The sequence below is a fragment of the Myxine glutinosa genome, chromosome 4 (genome assembly GCF_964187855.1).
Source record: "Myxine glutinosa chromosome 4, kmMyxGlut1.1, whole genome shotgun sequence".
Lineage (NCBI taxonomy): Eukaryota > Metazoa > Chordata > Myxini > Myxiniformes > Myxinidae > Myxine > Myxine glutinosa.
This window is the reverse complement of record NC_136264.1, coordinates 102940086-102961561: the sequence shown is the minus strand read 5'-3', so window position 1 is coordinate 102961561 and position 21476 is coordinate 102940086. Positions and strand designations below refer to the sequence as shown.

At 48.9% G+C, this 21476-nt stretch overlaps 2 non-coding genes and 1 pseudogene across 2 annotated transcripts; all 3 read right to left on the bottom strand.

The window, feature by feature from the left end:
* Window positions 1–2087: 2087 nt before the first annotated feature.
* On the bottom strand, window positions 2088–2279 carry LOC137413704 (U2 spliceosomal RNA). The gene has a single exon (XR_010981730.2). It is a non-coding gene; the product is annotated as a U2 spliceosomal RNA (small nuclear RNA).
* Window positions 2280–11136: 8857 nt separating this feature from the next.
* LOC137416746 (U2 spliceosomal RNA) lies at window positions 11137–11325 on the bottom strand. Its single transcript, XR_010982332.2, has one exon. It is a non-coding gene; the product is annotated as a U2 spliceosomal RNA (small nuclear RNA).
* Window positions 11326–15423: 4098 nt separating this feature from the next.
* Window positions 15424–15504, bottom strand: LOC144891875 (U2 spliceosomal RNA; annotated as a pseudogene).
* Between the last annotated feature and the right edge of the window lie 5972 nt (window positions 15505–21476).

Here is a 21476-nt window from a genome sequence, read left to right as displayed (position 1 = left end):
AATCATCCCACCCATCCGCTCTACGGAGGCGCTCCACCCACACTTCAGGGAAGGAGGAGCTGGCCGCTGCATCACCCGGGGGGAGAGCCGGTCGAGGGGTCGGGGCCGCGTCTCGGCGAGGCGGGGGAGGTTCAGGCCTAAAGGCAGGAAGGGCGGGCGGGGCTACATTTGCAGCTCCGCTCGCCAATTCAAAATCCCCCACCTCGCCACCACGCGCCTCTCCCCCTCTCCCGTTGCACAACCCCCCCGGGACCTCCACACGGTCCTGGACCTCCGGTGAGTGGACCCACTCTGGACCCGCTCTAGCTCGGTGAGGCGGGGGAGGTTCGGGCCTAAAGGCAGGAGGGGCGAGCGGGGCTACGTTTGCAGCTCCGCTCGCCAATTCAAAATCCCTCGCCTCACCACCACGCGCCTCTCCCCCTCCCCCATCACACAACCCCCCGGGGACCTCGGCCACAGCCTCCCGCAAGAAGCCATCACAGGCTTCCTCGAAACTCCGTCCCTCGGGGGCCTCGAGAATGGCTGACACCCAGTGTACCCACCGCCGGGATGCCCCCTCTTCCGATTCAACACTTTCTATAGGCTGGGGGGCCTCCACTAGAGGAGGACCCCCACCCTCCGGAAGCACCGGAGACTCGGTACAGTCGGCTCTAAATCGGACCGACAGGGGGACACCAACTGGGGACTCGGATACCCGACTGGACTCGAGCACAAGCCCGGTCCAGTCGTGCCCTCCAGAGGTACGACCCACGCACGCGGGTCGAAATTCCAGGGTCGGTCGCCTCCCGTTACCGCCAATCATTTGAGAAACGCGGACGCACGGCCCGGCAGCGCCGTCTTCCGAGCCATAGCTCTCGGACGCCGCGGCCGGGCCGGGGAGAGGGACCGCCGCCGTTCTAACCCGAGAACGCCCAACGCCGGAACCTACGTCCCGACGCGCGCGTTCCGGTCCGACGGCGGCGGTCCCCATTCTCTTTCGGGTTAATAGGCGATCGACTAAGGAACCCGCGGCACCGGCAACGGCAGGGCGTACCTTTTTATCCTCTCTCCGATGAGTTTGGAAATGGTTCGCCACCTTCCGCGCCGTGTCGTACTCCAGGTCGCACCTCGAGCACTTGAATGCTGTAACATACACGGTCCCGACATGGATCCGCTCCTGATGTCTCTGTAGGGTCTGATATGTATAAAACGTTTCCTGGCACAACGCGCAGGGCCATCTATCGGGAAGCGGATAAGCAAATACCTGCGTCTGGGGGCCGGCGAAGGCCAAAGCCTCGACGTCCACCGTCCGATGCAGCCGAGCGACGTGCCGGCGCCACCCCGCGGCCGTGGAAAGAAGCTTACCGCAATGCTCGCAGGGGAACCCCCCCGCACCGCCGGCTGCACCTCCGCCTCCACGATCGGGCCTCAATCCGTCGCACTCCATTGGAGAAACCGTGTAAGGTCGGGAGTCCTCGAAACCTATAAAAACAGTGAAGACACATATAAGCACATTTATAAAAACTATTAAACTGATAAGAACAGAGAAAGGAACCCCGGAAACTTCCGAAACATCATCCAGGGTCCAATAAAAGGCCCTTCCAGGGTCCAAACTTACAGTTTGTAAGAAGTTGATGATCATGCACTGATGTTATAACATTATAGTCGGATTGCTAATTTGTACAATCTCATTATGTGGCTACACTACAAGAGTAATCAAGAACTGTTGTAACCAGTGAAATGTTTGTGGAAGCTTGAAGCAACGATTGATGAAGTGTAAATGAGGCAGTGATGTCGGGATTGTTATGTGACGGCAACACTGTTGTCGACTCTCTAAACAAACATCATCCCTGTCTTGTTGAGGACCTTTTTTAGACTGAAGTTTGTCATCCCCACATTGCCTTTTTAATTTAGCATAAATTGTTTATTAACTTGTGGAGAATAATCATGGGTGGGAAGATTTATTGGAGAGGACGAACCCACAAACCACTGCACAACTTCCCGATTCACTCATCAGAGTTTTCAAGTTTAAATATCTCTCCAGTTGTAAAAGCAAATCTTGAGGTTTCTCCTTTATGATCTTTTCTTTGTTTTCCAGGTCCCCCCAAAGGGGGTGCACCGTTCCCGGAGGTACTGCAATACCGGGTCGATACGTGGAGCGGACGGAGCAAGCCCCTAATCCAACTCCCGATACCAAAAATCCATTTAATAGACGAGTCCCGCATTGCGGAACATATCAGCTATTAAACTGATAAGAACAGATACTACACTTGATCTTAGCCAAAAGGCCGAGAAGCGATAACGTAAGAAGTTTAAAAACGCTCTTTTCCACGACAATCGCATCTATGATTGAGCGGCGACGATTCGCGAAAATCGAAAATTCCATCGAAATGTCCGATCTTTCGGCGCCTCCATTGCAGCTATGCATCTTCATTGATATCCTGGTATTAAACAATCCTGGTGTGATGTATATATTTTGTTTATCTTGAGAGAAATATAGGATTTATCATGTGAAGAAAACAGGATGACAGATTAGCGAAATGACGTCATTTTCTCTGTGCGTCAGAGCCGCGTCCCGTGCGTAAAAACCCGGCTTGCCAACCGAGATTCCAATGGAATTGGACATTAAACACACCAGCTGTTTAATACATTATAAATAATACATTCGACCTGAATTACAGGAACCCTAATGGGTATGGGGGTTTATGATTTTTACTGGGATCAAATCACGTGCTTTGTTGCGAAGCAGCGAAAAGGGGAGGAGGTCACGTGGTGCTTGTACAGTTGTGCACATGACTTCCCGATGTTAATCCACTCGCACTCCGTTTCGGTTATTCCATCGAGCTTTGCAGGCTCCGCCCATCAGAGGAGGTCGAAGAGGAAGAGGGCGATGCTGGTTCGTACGATGACATCATGAGGATCCGAGAAACGAGTGACCGAAAGAGAGAACTATTATTACAATGATTCAAATGAACCGATCTTTAAATAAGCTCGTTGATTCGTCGTTAACTGTGGAAACTAAAACAGCACTTGTGAGAGAGCATACCTCCGCCATGCTGAACATTTTACATTTTGTATCCCACGACCAGGTCGGGCCGAGATTCGGACCTGAAACATAAGCTAAGCGGCTTGTTAGTCAGGTTCACTATGTTTTTTCCTTCAATATTTTTCGGAGATTAGCAAAACTATACATTTTTGGAATATTCACAGCATGAGGATTCCAAAAATTAATGTTGGCATTTGCTTAGACACCTTTGCGAAAATGACACTCAGGACAGTGATGAAGATCTGTAAACGCATATTCCTGAAGGGTGTAGACCTAGTACAATTACCTTTGTTTGTTGCTTTTCTATAATCATGAGCAATATTTTGAGGCCTTTATTGGATTCCTTGACCCAGAAAACATAGGATTGGCATATTTAATTAAGTTTCCAGGTTGACTAGAAGCCGAGATCGCGCAAAATATGTATTTTATGGCGGCCATATTGAAAATCCAAAATGGCGGCCATGAAGGTGTCTGTGCAAATGCCAACATTGATTTTCGGATTCTCCATGCTCTGATGATTCCAAAAATGTACAGGTTTGCTAATCCCAAAATTTTGAACGAAATTATATTTGTTAACATAGTGAACCTGACTATGTTCTTGTCACCGAACCAACTCATCCACCAAGATTAGTCATAACTCGTCCACAACGTTTATAAATATCACACTATATGTCGTTTTTGGCCCTGTCTCGCAATGGTGAAGATTCACTTTTAAAATTATAGTGGCCGGATCCGAATCCGCATCTTCACCAAAATCTAATCATTTTGTCCGTGCCATATACACTTCCTATCTGCCAAATTTCGTCCGAATCCGTCCACAACTTCTTGATATATCTTGTTGACAGACAAACAGACATGTGTGAAAATATAAACATGTCCACCTTCGGTGGATGAGGTGAAAGGACATAAAATGTCACTGGCTCCGCCGTAGTTTTAGTAATTTTGCTCTTCGGAGTTAAAGGCTCCCAAAAATATGGGTCCATGCATGTCCGATAAATGGATGGGGATCGGTTGAAGTAACAAAATAGCCACCAGACGGCCATCTTGGATCTGATCTCGAAAAAAAATGACGTGCCTATGTAACCCATCATTCGTTATCTGTTTGCTAAGTTTGAACAAGATTGGCAAACACATGTCCGAGAAATGGTTGAGGACGTGTTCAACATCGGGTTTTTTACAACTAAAATGGCCACCAGCCGGCCATCTTTGATCGCATCACGAAACAAAATGATGTGCATATGTCATGACTCGTCTTTGTGCCAAGTAGGACCAAATCGGTCCATACATATCCAGAGATATGGTTGCGGATGCACGGACACGGCCAAATCCATAAGCCCCCGCTTCAGACTAATCCATAATCCATAACACGGCCAAATCCATAAGCCCAACGGGGGCTAATAATAATAAAATAATTAATTTCCAAATAATTGGCAAATAGCATACCGAATCCTCAAAATAGACCATAGTGACCACACATTTGTGTTGAAAGATTGGCCTGTAAAACCTTCCCTTTTGAAGAGGTAGACATTGTACAAACAAACATACTGACATTGTATTTTATATGGTACATAATTGTGACCAAAACGTCTTCTTCTTAAAATATAGAACAAACCGAAAAAAACACAAGCAGTCCATCAAGCCGTGCGACTAAATATCTATTAATTACGTACTGTTTGAACGTCTGTTGCATCCTGTCTATTAATTGCATATGTCTGTTGTTATGAATATTGGGGTAGAGTGATATATAGATCAGGTAGATCTGTGTAGGTATCATGCTCCGACTGTCGTGAAGAAGAACCACCCCTTGTAATAAGTGGAGGACCTCTTTCGCCCGGATGTCGGTTTAAGCTCGTATATTTATGGTCAAAGGAGGATGGCCTTGTGCTAATTATCGCAGGGAATATGCTAATTCCCCTGTGTGTGAGACCTAGTGATTTATCCATTGTCCCTTATGGCACTACACCAATAGACACTCGGCAGGCCCAATAGCACCAAACATACCAATTAATTTCTCCCCACAATAAAAGTCACCGGAAGTGCAGGCAGGAAGCGCCCATGCATTGTGCCAACATGGCGATAAAACATTGCTCATACAGGCTGAGGCCATGCCCACCTCACGATGGATTGGTCGAGGTGGTTTGATGGGGGGATCACACCAATGAAAGGCCAGAGTAAGGAAGGACTTGTGATTGGCCAGGGGCGGAGCAAGGAGCGACCCGCTGATTGGTGTAAAGAAGCGACGGCCTGATTGGCCACTGACCGATGGTATGAGGAGGAGAGCACGAAGCGCTCAGCCAGTGGTGAAGGACTGACGTGGGAAGAACATTCTCGAGGTCAAGAGGCGACGGACTGATTGGAAGGGAGGACCGATGACGTCAAGAGACAAGACGTAAAAACCACGGCTAGCTAGCATTTTGCCCTCTCGTTTTTGGATCCCTTGGTGCCTGGACCTCGTTCACTACTGCCCTTAAGATTCCTCTACTCCGACCTCTTGCCCTCAAGCCTTCCTTCACCCTCGACCCTCTCTCCCTTCTGATACGGATGTTGGGTGCATCGCCGTTCCATGCCAAATTCATGAGGACATTGCACGGAGGAGCAAGCGGGCTGCACGCTCGTTCGCTTCGCGCAGGAGGCCTTCATCGGGGCCGACCGAACAAGGGCGAGTCGAGGCCTTCTTGGCGCCAAGGCGTTTTGGCGCGCATGGAGCCGCGTCCTGACTGTGCACACAGGGCCGACACCATCCCCGACGAGAACACGAGTGGTTAAGCTAAGCACACACACACGTACCCTGTTATTTATATTTATCTGTCCTGTGTCTGTGTTTAAGTCTGGTGTGAGGGATCCCAATTTAGGACATTAATTTGAGCGTCGCGTTTTCCCGCGACGTTTCCCCGCGACGTGCCGGATGTCCGTCGTGTACTCGGACACGGCCGAGAGGTGACGCTGCTGCCGGGCCGACCACGGCTCGGTGACCTTGCCCATCGCTAAGATCAGCGGCTTGTGGTCGACGAAGGCCGTGAACGCACGGCCCTCGAGCAGATGGCGGAAGTGCTTGACCGCCAAGTGAAGCCCGAGCAACTCGCGGTCGAAGGTACTGTAACGGCGTTCGGGCGGGCGAAGCTGCCGGCTAAAGAACGCCAGCGGTTGCCAAGCTCCACGCACCCATTGCTCGTGCACCGCGCCCACCGCGTATTCCGAGGCGTCGGTGGTGAGGGCGATCGGTGCATCGGGCGCCGGGTGCGCGAGCATGGTGGCGTTAGCCAAGGCGAGCTTCGTGCCCGTGAACGCCGTGTCCATCTGCTCGGTCCAGGTCACGTCGCCTTTGCCTGGCTTACCTCGGAGAGCTTCGTGCAGGGGGCGCAGGAGCTGGGCGATACGGGGCAGGAACCGATGGTAAAAGTTCACCATGCCCAGGAACTCCTGCAGCCCTCTGATCGTGCGGGGGCGCGGAAACCCCTTCACCGTCTCCGCCTTGGCCGGCAGGGGGACGGCTCCGTGCCTGGTGACACGGTGCCCCAGAAAATCGATTACGGCGATGCCGAACCGGCACTTTGCGGGGTTCACAATCAGGCCATGCTGGCCCAGGCATTCGAAGAGCGTGCGGACGTGGCGTGGGTGCTCTTCGCGGGACGCGCTGGCGACGAGGATATCGTCCAGGTAGACGTAGACAAAATCCAAGTCGCGCAGGACGCTGTCCATCAGTCGCTGGAACGCCTGAGCCGCATTCTTCAGACCGAAGGGCATCCGCAGGAACTCGAAGAGTCCAAATGGCATGATGACCGCCGTCTTTGGGACGTCCTCCGGCCTGACTGGGACCTGATGGTAGCCGCGTATGAGGTCCACCTTCGAGAAGAAGGACATGCCCGCCAAACGGGCGGAAAAGTCCTGAATGTGGGGGATGGGGTAGTGGTCGGGAGTGGTGGCGTCATTGAGACGGCGATAGTCCCCGCACGGTCGCCATCCCCCGCCGGGCTTCGGCACGATGTGCAGCGGCGACGCCCAAGCACTCTCCGAGCGCCGAACGATGCCGAGTCGCTCCAGGGTAGCGAACACCGCTTTTGCCACCGCCAGCTTCGTCGGCTCGAGGCGGCGTGCCCGGGCGTAGACCGGTGGCCCGACGGTGGGGATGTGATGGGCCACCCCGTGCTTGACGGCCCCCGCCGAGATGGTGGGCCACGTGAGGGCCGGGAAGCCGGCGAGGAGGCGGGTGAATTTGTCCGCTGCCGGAAGCGTACAGATCAACGTGGCCGGAACCGAACCGTTCGGCAAGCCGCTTGGCAAGCCGCCCGGCGAGCCGCTCGTTGAGCTGCTCGACGAGCTGGGCAGCGCACAAGCGAGCGAGCTGAACGTCTCGGCCTGGACAAGACGTCTGCGCTTTACGTCGACCAGGAGCTCATTAGCGCACAGGAAGTCCGCGCCAAGCAGTGCCATGGGCACGTCGGCGGTGACGAACGTCCATCGGAAAACCTGCCCTCCGAACCGCAGAGAGAGGCAGTGTTTTCCGTATGTACGGATGGGCGTCCCGTTCGCGGCAAGCAGCGCGGGGCCACCGCCCGCGGCGTGCTTGTCTGACGTACCGGCGGGAACGACACTCACCTGCGCTCCCATGTCGCACAGGTAACGGCGCCCGGATAAGGTGTCCATTATGAACAGCAGGCTGCTCGAACGGCCGGCGCACATCACCACTATTGAGCGCCGGCCCGGGCGTTTCCCGACCTGTTGAAGGAGCATGGTGGATGACACTGCCGAGCCTCGTGGCCGAACTTGGCGTGGAACCAGCACCAGGTGGTGGAGCTGGAGGAGTGCGGCTGGCTCCGCCAGGCCGGTGGAGTTGGCGGTTTTCCCCGCGGTGGCGGTTTTCGCCGCGGCGGTGGGCGGGGCGTGGCGGCGGTCACGAGGTGCGTATCAGCATGCTGCGTATGCTGTGTAAGCTGATGCTGTGGATCAGCATCAGCCTCGAGGTCCGTGACGGCCGCACCGGCTCTCGCCCGCGTGTCCGAAGCTGCGAAATACCTGTCCGCCTCAGCTGCCAATGCTCGGGGTTCCGTTAGCACGGTCCCGGCTAACGCGAGGCGAACCTGCGCTGGAAGTTGGCAACGGAAAAGCGCCCGGAATATAGAACCGGGGGCTTCGTCGCCCAACAGTGACAGCATATGGTCCATTCGGACCGACGGGCGCGTGTCGCCGAGCTCGGGGAGATCCAGTAGGCGGTCGGCCCGTGCGTCGTCCGTGAGGCCGAATGTGGCTAGGAGCAGCCGCTTGAGTGCCTCGTACTTGTGGCCGTACGGTGGGTGGCGAAGGACGGACACAACTCGAGCGGCCGTGCCGGGCCCGAGGGAGGCGACGACGTGGCAGTAGCACGTGTCGTCGCCGGTGAGGCGCCGAAGCTGAAATTGGGCTTCGGCTTGGACGAACCAGACTTCGGCCTGGGCCTCCCAAAATTCGGGAAGTTTAATCGACATTGCGTTGTTGGCCATGGCAATGGCGTCGTGTGTGGAAGGATCGCTCCGGCAGATCCAACGTCGAGGGTCACCAGTAAAGCGCGGCGTTACGCGCGCTGCTTGTGAGCAAGGAGGAAGCGGACAAGCGGTAACTTATAAGCGTCTTTATTTGAGGAGCTCACTGTAACACTAGCGCGCTCCGGGCTGCACGCCCCGTGTATATCCTCAGGCCACGCCTACCCCCGGGGCGTGGCCGCCGCCCACTTGGTGCGCGGAATGATGTCACCACGCCAGTGGGCTTTCGTGTCCGCCACAATAATAACAATAATGATAATAATAATCTTCCTCAGACGGCATTTTTCCGAGCTGCCTCTATCAATGGCAATGATTCTGCTACCATTCGACAGAGTTTTATTTCCTGCAACATCCTTTGGTATTATAATTCTCGTGGCTTGAAATGATTCCTCAAAAAGTACACAAAACGACATTCCTTTGTAAAAGAATAGGGCTGGGGTAGGCGTGGCTATGACTGTCAACCAGCTTGATGGGGGCGGAGCCGCTAGACACATTTTCCTCAGTGTCGGCGTTATGCGTGATAATGTTATGTGGCATAAAATAATATCAGCAGAAATATCATGTCTCGGGAAAGGCCTTGTTTTTCAGTTTTACATTTGTGAAAATAAAATAATAGCAAGGTACAAGTGCTATACACCGCACATGGGACACGTGATCATGAACCCTCCAGTCGCGAGTCAATGCAAAAGGAAACCACGTGATCAATAAACCATCTCGAGTCACGGTTTCTCGGCGCCAGATTCGCTACGTCGGCTCATCACTGATGCCGTCGTATAAAACAGACTGAACAAGGAATCCAGTCAAATTGAATCTACGATAAATGGAGGTGTGTGTGTGTGTGTGTGTGTGTGTGTGTGTGTGTGTGTGTGTGTGTGTGTGTGTGTGTCAGTCATACTTTTTCACGTCTATTAATTAATTCCGCACGATTCAAATGTGCCTTTTAACCTTTTAGACTGCCGAGACCCCTTAGGCCTTGGCAGACCCTTCAACACTTGACCCAAAATACCAAGATGACTCAAATCACCCAAAAGTCCCCGAGGACCCAAAAGACCCAGATCACCCCAAAGCCCACAAGGACCCATAAGTCCCCAAGGACCCAAGAAGTCTCTGATGACCCAAAAGCCCCAAGGACTCAGATGACCAATAAGTCCCAATGAACCAAACGTCCCCGAAAACCCAAAAACCCCAGATGACGCAAAATCCCCAGATGACCCAAAAGTTCCCAAGGACCAAAAAGACCCAAAAGTCCCCAAACACCCAAAAGTCATCAAAGACCCAAAAATCCCTGAAGATCCAAAAGTCCCCAATTAAAATTTGGTGCAATGGACCAACGGGCCCCCTAGTTTAATAAATATTTGAACTGACATTTCGTGTTCCTTTCATCTTTGTTTTGGCACACTGCATCGCCTGGAGTGGTCAATGGTCAATTAATTGATATGGGCTCCGCCCCTTTCCTCTGCCCCCACCCTATTGGTTAAAGGGAAACCACATCAGTTATTTTGGGCATTTCAAAGTGCAGGTCATTGTGTGGCCTGAGGCTGGATGAAGACATTACTCTTTGAGAAACGAGCAATAAGACAGAGCTGCAAGATACAGTCAGGGTTACGTTAGCGGTTCGACAATATTGGAACATGTGCAGTGTTTGACATTGCTGACGAAGATATCTTGGCACTTTTGCTCCAAGATTGGGTATCCTCTGAGTACCATATCCGATTGTGTTATTCCACATTGTAAAAAATGACAGAAAGAAGTTCATTTAAAAAATTATGCTAAATTAAAAAGGCAATGTGGGAATGACAAACTACAGTCTAAAAAAGGTCCTCAACAAGATAGGGATGATGTTGGTTAAGAGAGTAGCTTACAGTATTGCCGTCACATAACAACCCCGACATCACTGCCTCCAGACTACTGTCGAGAGCTAGGCCTAGCGAAAAGTATCATAAGCTCCTATATATAATTTCTGCAAAAGTATAAGAAGCTCCAATATAATTTCAGGGACTTCCTGCAGTTTCAGGTTTCTTTCCTACTTTTCTTTTTTATCAACATAGAGTAACCAATCACAAATGGACATAATTATATAATGCTGAAATTAGAGAAGTTCATGCAGTTTGTAAGAAGTTGATGATCATGCACTGATGTTATAACATTATAGTCGGATTGCTAATTTGTACAATCTCATTATGTGGCTACACGACAAGAGTAATCAAGTACTGTTGTAACCAGTGAAATGTTTGTGGAAGCTTGAAGCAACGATTGATGAAGTGTAAATGAGGCAGTGATGTAGGGATTGTTATGTGACGGCAACACTGTTGTCGACTCTCTAAACCAACATCATCCCTGTCTTGTTGAGGACCTTTTTTAGACTGAAGTTTGTCATCCCCACATTGCCTTTTTAATTTAGCATAAATTGTTTATTAACTTGTGGAGAATAATCATGGGTGGGAAGATTTATTGGAGAGGACGAACCCACAAACCACTGCACAACTTCCCGATTCACTAATCAGAGTTTTCAAGTTTAAATATTTCTCCAGTTGTAAAAGCAAATCTTGAAGTTTCTCCTTTATGATCTTTTCTTTGTTTTCCAGGTCCCCCCAAAGGGGGTGCACCGTTCCCGGAGGTACTGCAATACCGGGTCGATACGTGGAGCGGACGGAGCAAGCCCCTAATCCAACTCCCGATACCAAAAATCCATTTAATAGACTAGTCCCGCATTGCGGAACATATCAGCTATTAAACTGATAAGAACAGATACTACGACGATTTTTTATTAAAATGAAAACCAGCAAACAAGTGTCAACCATCAAAGCAAGTCACAATTGCTCAATTGAAGATCCTCCACAACAATTACAACATATTCCGTAAATCCACATAAAGAAACATCTCTCTCTTAAACAAGGCAAGAACATAATTCATAGAAAAATGATGCATCCCATAACATGCTGAGACCCTCGCCTTCCACAAGGCCATTTTCAAACAATTCAATATTTTCCAGAACACGATTTGTTTCGGTTTACATTGATTGCCAAACGGACCGTACAAAATCATTTCCCAACTTAAAGTAAACTTAACCTTTAACTTGCACAAAAACTTACACAAAACCTCATTCCAAACTAAGGAAGCAAAAACACAATCCCACCAAAAATGCCGAACTGACTCTGATTCTTGACATCCAATATATGGGCATTTATTGGTGGAGACATGACCTCGTACTGCTTGCACAGCCCTACATGGCAACAATTGGCACACAGATAACCAGGCAAGGTCACTTTGAGCTCCAGTAAGGGCCTGGGACGAAACATTCCGCCACACCGCCAAAGTTCTTTCCCTTTGAAGACCACCTATCGGTAACACCTCTTGTACTTTCTTCTCCTTCATCAAGTTACGAAAACTCCACTCAAAATCATCCCCAAAACTACCCTCCCGAACAAATTCTTTCAATACCGAATAGGGATACTTGGGATTCCAATCATATGGTCTACCCAAACCCACACGCTTCCCCCGAACCCTGTTCAACTCAGGCAGAATATAATACCCAACGGCTGCAGAGAAGAGGTCGGATGCCTTCCCCGCCATCGTCATGTGCAGTGCCACGAAGGCTGCTCTTAAACTAGCTACCAAGTCTGGGCCGCCCCTTCCCCCTTCCAGTTGTCCGACACCTAGCCGGTGCTGAGAAGGCCGATAAAACCATGGCTTACACATAAACTGAAAAACCAAACTCCTTAACCTTGCAGCAATTCTTTCTGCTGGAGGGAACACCTCCGCTAAAAACCGAAGCAAAGGAAAAATCTGCCCTTTAACAACAGTGCCCCTCTCCACTGACGAGAGGGTTCTCTGCCCCCATTCACTCAACAAATTTTTAACCAAACTTAGTTTTTCTTCCCAATTCTTTGCTATACTGCTGCCGGTCCCCAGCCACACTCCCAGCACTTGGAGGCAACCCTCCACGACCCGAAATCTTTGCAAGAGGGCCTCCTCCCATGACCCCCCTCCCACCACCAACAAATTTGATTTATCAAAATTCACATGCAGTCCACTGGAACTTGCAAAGTCCTCGCACACCCGCATAATCTCCTCCAGTTCCCCACTCTGAGCAACACAAACTACCACATCGTCCATATAAGCTAAACATGGGACCCTAGAACCCCCCGAACCTGGCACCAATACCCCGCTAACACGCAAAGAAAACCTATATAGCAAGGGATCCAACGCAAGAACAAACAACAAGGGGGATAATGGACATCCCTGTCGAACCCCCCGGGAAATCGCAAACGGCCGCGATAACCGCCCATTCACCTTCACTCGCCCAACTGAAGTGGTATACAGTGTTTTGATCAACTTGACCACAGACTCTCCAAAACCCCATTCTGCTAGAATGGAGAACAAATATTCCCTGGATAAAGTGTCATACGCCTTCGCAAAGTCCAAGCTTAAAAACCCTGCCGAACGTCCCCTGATTTCCACCGACGTAATCAAATCCCGAAGGAGAAGCAACACGTCCGTAGTCCTTCGCCCTTTGACTCCACATCTCTGGAACCCACCCAACCGATCTCCTAAAGCTACCTGAAGCCTCCCCAGCAAAACCTTCGCCAGAATCTTATAATCCCCATTTAATAGTGAAATCGGCCTCCAATTAGTCAAGCAGTGCAGATCCCCTTTTTTGGGTATCAAGACAATATTGCACTCGGCCCAAGAGGCTGGACACTCACCCTCAAGTAAAACCTCATTAAACAACTCGACAAGTGGGTCTTTTAGCTCTTCCCAAAAACACCTATAAAATTCCAAGGGCAATCCATCTGGCCCTGGAGCAGACCCCTTCTTCCCATCTCGAACCACCCGCTCCACCTCTTCAATAGAGAAAGCTGTGAGTGGCTCCCCATTCACAGGGTCATGATTCCAACCTGACAGGAACACCTCCCTCCTATCCAGATCCCCTGGAACTTGGGAAAAGAAATCCGAAAAATAACTCTTCACGACTTCCTCCATGCCTGACCACGACTCATACAATACCCCTTCATTGAGCAATCCCTTCATAACCATCTTGTTCTTCACTAACTTCCGAAAGAACGGTGACGAGCAAGGCTCGTCCCTCTCCCTCCTCAAACCACTCCTAAACTGAACCCTGTTAAATTGCTGCAGAAAAAATTTATTAATCTGCTGCTTCAACTGACTTATCTCTCCACCCACATCAAACCCATGCACACGAAGCCTACCCAATCTCTGTAAGCACGCCGACTTAGCTCGAAAGGACCTGAGAGCCCTCTCACTCTGTACCCTTGAGACCCTCTGACACATATCCTTAATCCGATGTTTCACCTCTTCCCACCATTCCCTCACTGAACTAAAAAGAGGAATCAACTCCTTCCAAGCTTTAATTCGGCCAGAAATCATCTCCCTTATCCCAGGACTCTTCAACAATGAAGTATTTAGCCTCCAAACCCCTTTACCTCCAAATAAAAACTCATCAAACGAAAAAACTACTTTGAGTAAACAATGATCAGAAAAACTGTTCCAAATCCTCTGCGCTTCAACCGTTGTTACTTCGCTGGAAACAAACACGTAATCCAATCTTGACAGCTGTGAGCCCCCCACATTCGTCCATGTGAACCCCGGATCTCCACTAAAGAAGTCACAAAAGACATCTTTTAACTTAAAAATCTCTATTAATTCCGTCACCCATTTTGCCACTGCACGACTGGTAGGTTCCTCCAATGAGATGTTCAAATCCCCACCCACAACCAAAACTTTGTTGGTGCAGAGCCATGGTTTCACCCGCTCCAGCAATTTCTTCTTCTCCCACGGCTGCTGAGGGAGGTACATATTGACGAACCGAAAGTGCTTTCCTTGAATCTCTGCGTCCACGATACAGATTCTCCCTGGCTCTACATCCACCACCTTCACCACCCTCCATGCTAATCTACCCCCAAAGAGCACCGCCACACCATCATTTTTGTTTTTCCCACTACCTGAAAAATGGCACAGACCCCCCCATGCCTGCTCCCATTGTTTATACTCAGCACCACCTGGCAAAAAACATTCCTGCAAAAATAACACGTCTAAATTCCATATTTTTAGCTCAGCAAATATGCGCTGACACCGACTCTCACCAAGAATACTCCTCACATTCACCGACCCCACCCTCAATTCAACCTTCGTCATCCGAAGTGAGGTCTCTCTCCAATGGATCCACCTTTGCGGAAACCCGGAGCGATTTCCTCACACACTTCCCTTTATCTGCCTTTTGAAACATCCGCTCATCGAAAATAGATTGACCATCACCACTTAGCCAGGTCTTTTTCACGATACCCACAGGGGTTACCTTTGCCGCCCGTTTGCCCTTTCGCCGCACCACCCTCATTGGATCGGGTTCATTCCCCTTGTCCATCTGCTCCTCCAATTCCTCTGCACCTTCCTGTGTCCCAAAACCCCCTTTCACCTCCAATACTGGAGATACCAGCCCCCACCCTACCCCAGCATCCTTCAATGCTCCAGCCGGCTCAGCTATTCCCTGTTCCCCCTCCGTGGCCCGTTCTGCCGCACCGGCCCGTTCCACCACTTGCCCACTCACAGCGGCCCGTTCCGCCACTTTCTCACTCACAGCGGCCAGTTCCGCCACCTGCCCACTCACAGCGGCCCGTTCCGCCACTTGCCCACTCACAGCGGCCCGTTCCGCCACTTGCCCACTCACAGTGGCCCGTTCCGCCACTTGCCCACTCGGTGCTGTTCTCCGTTCCCCCTCCCTGTCATCTTGGGAACGCCTCAAGGCATTTGCAAAGGATTTGGGGCAGTTCCTAAACACATGCCCTGCTCCCCCGCATAAGTTGCAGGTGACACTCTCCATGCAGTCACGAACCACATGCCCCACCTGCCCACAGCGAGGACATCGAGGGTTCAGGCAGCCAGAGCTGAGGTGTACAGATACTACAGATACTACACTTGATCTTAGCCAAAAGGCCGAGAAGCGATAACGTAAGAATTTAAAAACGCTCTTTTCCACGACAATCGCATCTATGATTGAGCGGCGACGATTCGCGAAAATCGAAAATTCCATCGAAATGTCCGATCTTTCGGCGCCTCCATTGCAGCTATGCATCTTCATTGATATCCTGGTATTAAACAATCCTGCTGTGATGTATATATTTTGTTTATCTTGAGAGAAATATAGGATTTATCATGTGAAGAAAACAGGATGACAGATTAGCGAAATGACGTCATTTCCACTGTGCGTCAGAGCCGCGTCCCGTGCGTGAAAACCCGGCTTGCCAACCGAGATTCCAATGGAATTGGACATTAAACACACCAGCTGTTTAATACATTATAAATAATACATTCGACCTGAATTACAGGAACCCTAATGGGTATGGGGGTTTATGATTTTTACTAGGATCAAATCACGTGCTTTGTTGCGAAGCAGCGAAAAGGGGAGGAGGTCACGTGGTGCTTGTAGAGTTGTGCACATGACTTCCCGATGTTAATCCACTCGTACTCCATTTCGGTTATTCCATCGAGCTTTGCAGGCTCCGCCCATCAGAGGAGGTAGAAGAGGAAGATGGCGATGCTGGTTCGTGCGATGACGTCATGAGGATCCGAGAAACGAGTGACCGAAAGAGAGAACTATTATTACAATGATTCAAATGAACCGATCTTTAAATAAGCTCGTTGATTCGTCGTTAACTGTGGAAACTAAAACAGCACTTGTGAGAGAGCATACCTCCGCCATGCTGAACATTTTACATTTTGTATCCCACGACCAGGTCGGGCCGAGATTCGGACCTCAAACTTAAGCTAAGCGGCTTGTTAGTCAGGTTCACTATGTTTTTTCCTTCAATATTTTTCGGAGATTAGCAAAACTATACATTTTTGGAATATTCAGAGCATGAGGATTCCAAAAATTAATGTTGGCATTTGCTTAGACACCTTTGCGAAAATGACACTCAGGACAGTGATGAAGATCTGTAAACGCATATTCCTGAAGGGTGTAGACCTAGTACAATTACCTTTGTTTGTTGCTTTTCTATAATCATGAGCACTATTTTGAGGCCTTTATTGGATTCCTTGACCCAGAAAACATAGGATTGGCATATTTAATTAAGTTTCCAGGTTGACTAGAAGCCGAGAGAGCACAAAATATGTATTTTATGGCGGCCATATTGAAAATCCAAAATGGCGGCCATGAAGGTGTCTGTGCAAATGCCAACATTGATTTTCGGATTCTCCATGCTCTGATGATTCCAAAAATGTACATGTTTGCTAATCCCAAAATTTTGAACGAAATTATATTTGTTAACATAGTGAACCTGACTATGTTCTTGTCACCGAACCAACTCATCCACCACGTTTAGTCATAACTCGTCCACAACGTTTATAAATATCACACTATATGTCGTTTTTGGCCCTGTCTCGCAATGGTGAAGATTCACTGTAAAATTATAGTGGCCGGATCCGAATCCGCATCTTCACCAAAATCTAATCATTTTGTCCGTGCCATATACACTTCCTATCTGCCAAATTTCGTCCCAATCCGTCCACAACATCTTGATATATCTTGTTGACAGACAAACAGACATGGGTGAAAATATAAACATATCCACCTTCGGTGGAGGAGGTGAAAGGACATAAAATGTCACTGGCTCCGCCGTGGTTTAGTAATTTTGCTGTACGGAGTTAAAGGCTGCCAGTCGGCCATCTGACAAAAACTCTTCTGCATATCTATACTCATGCATTGGTTTGTGCCAAGTTTGAAAAAAATGGGGCCATGCATGTCCGATAAATGGATGGGGATAGGTTGAAGTAACAAAAAAGCCACCAAACGGCCATCTTGGATCTGATCTCGAAAGTAAATGACGTGCCTATGTAACCCATCATTCCTTATCTGTTTGCTAAGTTTCAACAAGATTGGCAAACACATGTCCAAGAAATGGTTGAGGACGTGTTCAACATCGGGTTTTTTTTACAACGAGAATGGCCACCAGCCGGCCATCTTTGATCGCATCACGAAACAAAATGATGTGCATATGTCATGCCTTGTCTTTGTGCCAAGTAGGACCAAATCGGTCCATACATATCCAGAGATACGGTTGCGGATGCACGGACACGGCCAAATCCATAAGCCCAACGGGGGCTAATAATAATAAAATAATTAATTTCCAAATAATTGGCAAATAGCATACCGAATCCTCAAAATAGACCATAGTGACCACACATTTGTGTTGAAAGATTGGCCTGTAAAACCTTCCCTTTTGAAGAGGTAGACATCTGTACAAACAAACATACTGACATTGTATTTTATATGGTACATAATTGTGACCAAAACGTCTTCTTCTTAAAATATAGAACAAACCGAAAAAAACACAAGCAGTCCATCAAGCCGTGTGACTAAATATCTATTAATTACGTACTGTTTGAACGTCTGTTCCATCCTGTCTGTTAATGGCATATGTCTGTTGTTATGAATATAGGGCTAGAGTGATATATAGATCAGGTAGATCTGTGTAGGTATCATGCTCCGACTGTCGTGAAGAAGAACCACCCCTTGTAATAAGTAGAAGACCTCTTTAGCCCAGATGTCGGTTTAAGCTCGTATATATATGGTCATACGAGGATGGCCTTGTGCTAATTATCGCAGGGATTATGCTAATTCCCCTGTGTGTGAGACCTTGTGATTTATCCATTGTCCCTTATGGCACGACACCAATCGACACTCGGCAGGCCCGATAGCACCACACATACCAATTAATTTCTCCCCACAATAAAACTCACCGGAAGTGCAGGCAGGAAGCGCCCATGCATTGTGCCAACATGGCGATAAAACATTGCTCATGCAGGCTGAGGCCGTGCCCACCTCACGTCGGATTGGTCGAGGTGGTTTGATGGGGAGATCACACCAACGAAAGGCCAGAGTAAGGAAGGACTTGTGATTGGCCAGGGGCGGAGCAAGGAGCGACCCGCTGATTGGTGTAAAGAAGCGACTGATTGGTCACCGACCGATGGTATGAGGAGGAGAGCACGAAGCGCTCGGCCAGTGTTGAAGGACTGACGTGGGAAGAACATTCTAGAGGTCGAGAGGCAACGGACTGATTGGAAGGGAGGACCGATGACGTCAAGAGACAGGATGTAAAAACCACGGCTGGCCGGCATTTTGCCCTCTCGTTTATGGATCCCTTGGTGCCTGGACCTCGTTCGCTACTGCCCTTAAGATTCCTCTACTCCGACCTCTTGCCCTCAAACCTTCCTTCACCCTCGACCCTCTCTCCCTTCTGATACGGATGTTGGGTGCATCGCCGTTCCGTGCCAAATTCATGAGGACATTGCACAGCGGAGCAAGCGGGCTGCACGCTCGTTCGCTTCGCGCAGGAGGCCTTCATCGGGGCCGAGCAAACAAGGGCGAGTCGAGGCCTTCTTGGCGCCAAGGCGTTTTGGCACGCACGGAGCCGCGTCCTGACTGTGCACACAGGGCCGACACCATCCCCGACGAGAACACGAGTGGTTAAGCTAAGCACACACACACGTGCCCTGTTATTTCTATTTATCTGTCCTGTGTCTGTGTTTAAGTCTGGTGTGAGGGATCCCAATTTGGGACATTAATTTGAGCGTCGCGTTTTCATTGTTCTCGGGTTCCGTTAAAGAAACCTGTTATTTTTGTACATTGTAAATCGGTTTTCCTTTGAGTTACCTTTTGCAGGTTTGAAGACTGCTCGAGGATCGCGTCAGGTAAAAGCTTTCAGCTTCTTCTTCTTCTTCTCTCTTCCTCTCGCGCGGAGATAATAAATCCGCTGTTGAACAATGCCTCGAAGGAACGCTCCATTGCTATCCGTGATTTCCCGGTCTTCACCGAGGGGAATCACACGACACTATTCATTATGTACTGTTGGAATATACCTTTCTACCCTTCCTTTACACTGCTGAGACCGCTTAAACTTTCGAAAACCCTTTAAGACCACAAAGACCCCGACAGGCCCTTAAAAGCCCTGGAGACCCTTAAAGACTTAAAAGACACAGATGACCCAAAATAACCTGAAGAGCTAAAAGACCCAAAGGACCCTGAAAACCTTTGAAGACCAAAAGACCCCACAGACCTCACCTCAAGACCCTGAAGACACAAAATACCCCAAAGATCCAAAAGACCCAAAACATCCCGACGACCCAAATGACCCCTAAGACCGTTAAAGACTATAAAGACCCCCAAAGACTCGGGGAGGAGTGGGTATCTTATCAAGATTGAATATTGAGCCGGCTTGCGTTGCGTGACCCCGCTTGTGAATGGCTGTTTCCGGCATGCCGACGATGGCAATTGATCTCGGTGACGTTTGGCAAGACTTTCCATTCCATGACCACGAGCGTCCCTTGGATGGAATGGCTTCAGATGCTTATGCATTACAGAGTTACACTTCATGTAACACTGTAAGACAACTTCTTCCTGCAGAGCACGCATCAAAATTGCTTTGGATTTGAAATCTCGCTCAGTTTTTCAGGATTATTTTCCAGATTTTCGTGATGCTCGATGATGTACCAGATTTCGTGATGCTCGATGATGTACCAGATTTTCGTGATGCTCGATGATGTACCAGATTTTCGTGATGCTCGATGATGTACCAGATTTTCGTGATGCTCGATGATGTACCAGGTTTTCGTGATGCTCGATGATGTACCAGGTTTTCGTGATGCTCGATGATGTACCAGATTTTCGTGATGCTCGATGATGTACCAGATTTTCGTGATGCTCGATGATGTACCAGATTTTCGTGATGCTCGATGATGTACCAGGTTTTCGTGATGCTCGATGATGTACCAGGTTTTCGTGATGCTCGATGATGTACCAGGTTTTCGTGATGCTCGATGATGTACCAGGTTTTCGTGATGCTCGATGATGTACCAGGTTTTCGTGATGCGCGATGATGTACCAGGTTTTCGTGATGCTCGATGATGCACCAGGTTTTAGTGATGCTCGATGATGCACCAGGTTTTCGTGATGCTCGATGATGCACCAGGTTTTCGTGATTTTCGATGATGCACCAGGTTTTCGTGATGCTCGATGATGCACCAGATTTTCGTGATGTTCGATGATGCACCAGGTTTTCGTGATGCTCGATGATGCACCAGGTTTTCGTGATGTTCGATGATGTACCAGATTTTCGAAGCAGATTTTTCTTTACGAGGAGGGCCTATTCCCTTCCTCTTCCGAGTTTTTTTGCAGCACAGAGGAAAAGCTGAGTTCGTTTGTCTCGGTCCCACCTTGAAACACGGAAATGCTCCTGGGAAAGAAAATGAGAAGCAAACGTTGCTTCAAAATATTTGCAATCCTCCAGGAAATTGTATATATTTTTTCAATTCAATAAAAAAAATTGACCCTGTTTACCTGGGCGATGTATAATGGAAGAAACCGCTCCTGGATTGCTCCCGACTTTTTTTAATTTGCTGTTATAGTGCAGCAGATATGTGCAAATATTGTGGGTTTGATGATAAAAGCATAGAAGTTGGCTCACATTTAGTACATACCACTAGGAAGATTTTTGGATATCGGGACATTGCATATTCCTCCTGGGGCCAAAATGGCCGTGATCGGGTATTACATAACACATAATCTGTAGGAGTTGTGCACGTTTTTCAACTGGAGATGCATGCAGGTGATGCAATATCACTTAAAATATAACCTGGGATGCCAATTAAAGGTCATACACCTTACATAACCGATTTATTGGGCCTATTAGGCAACAATTACGCAAAATTTGGGTTTTCTTATGAGTTTTGTCCGTATTTTGCACTCTGAAAATGATCGGTTTAACATTAAACTGCACTGCCACTGTGGAAGTGCGTTTACCCTTACATATTATCTTACATTTATCTTTTACCCTTACATTGTCAGTGGGTACATGTCTACATCATATTAAAATATAACAATCCGCCATGCGGACAAAGGCGATCTAGGTGAGCAAACCGAG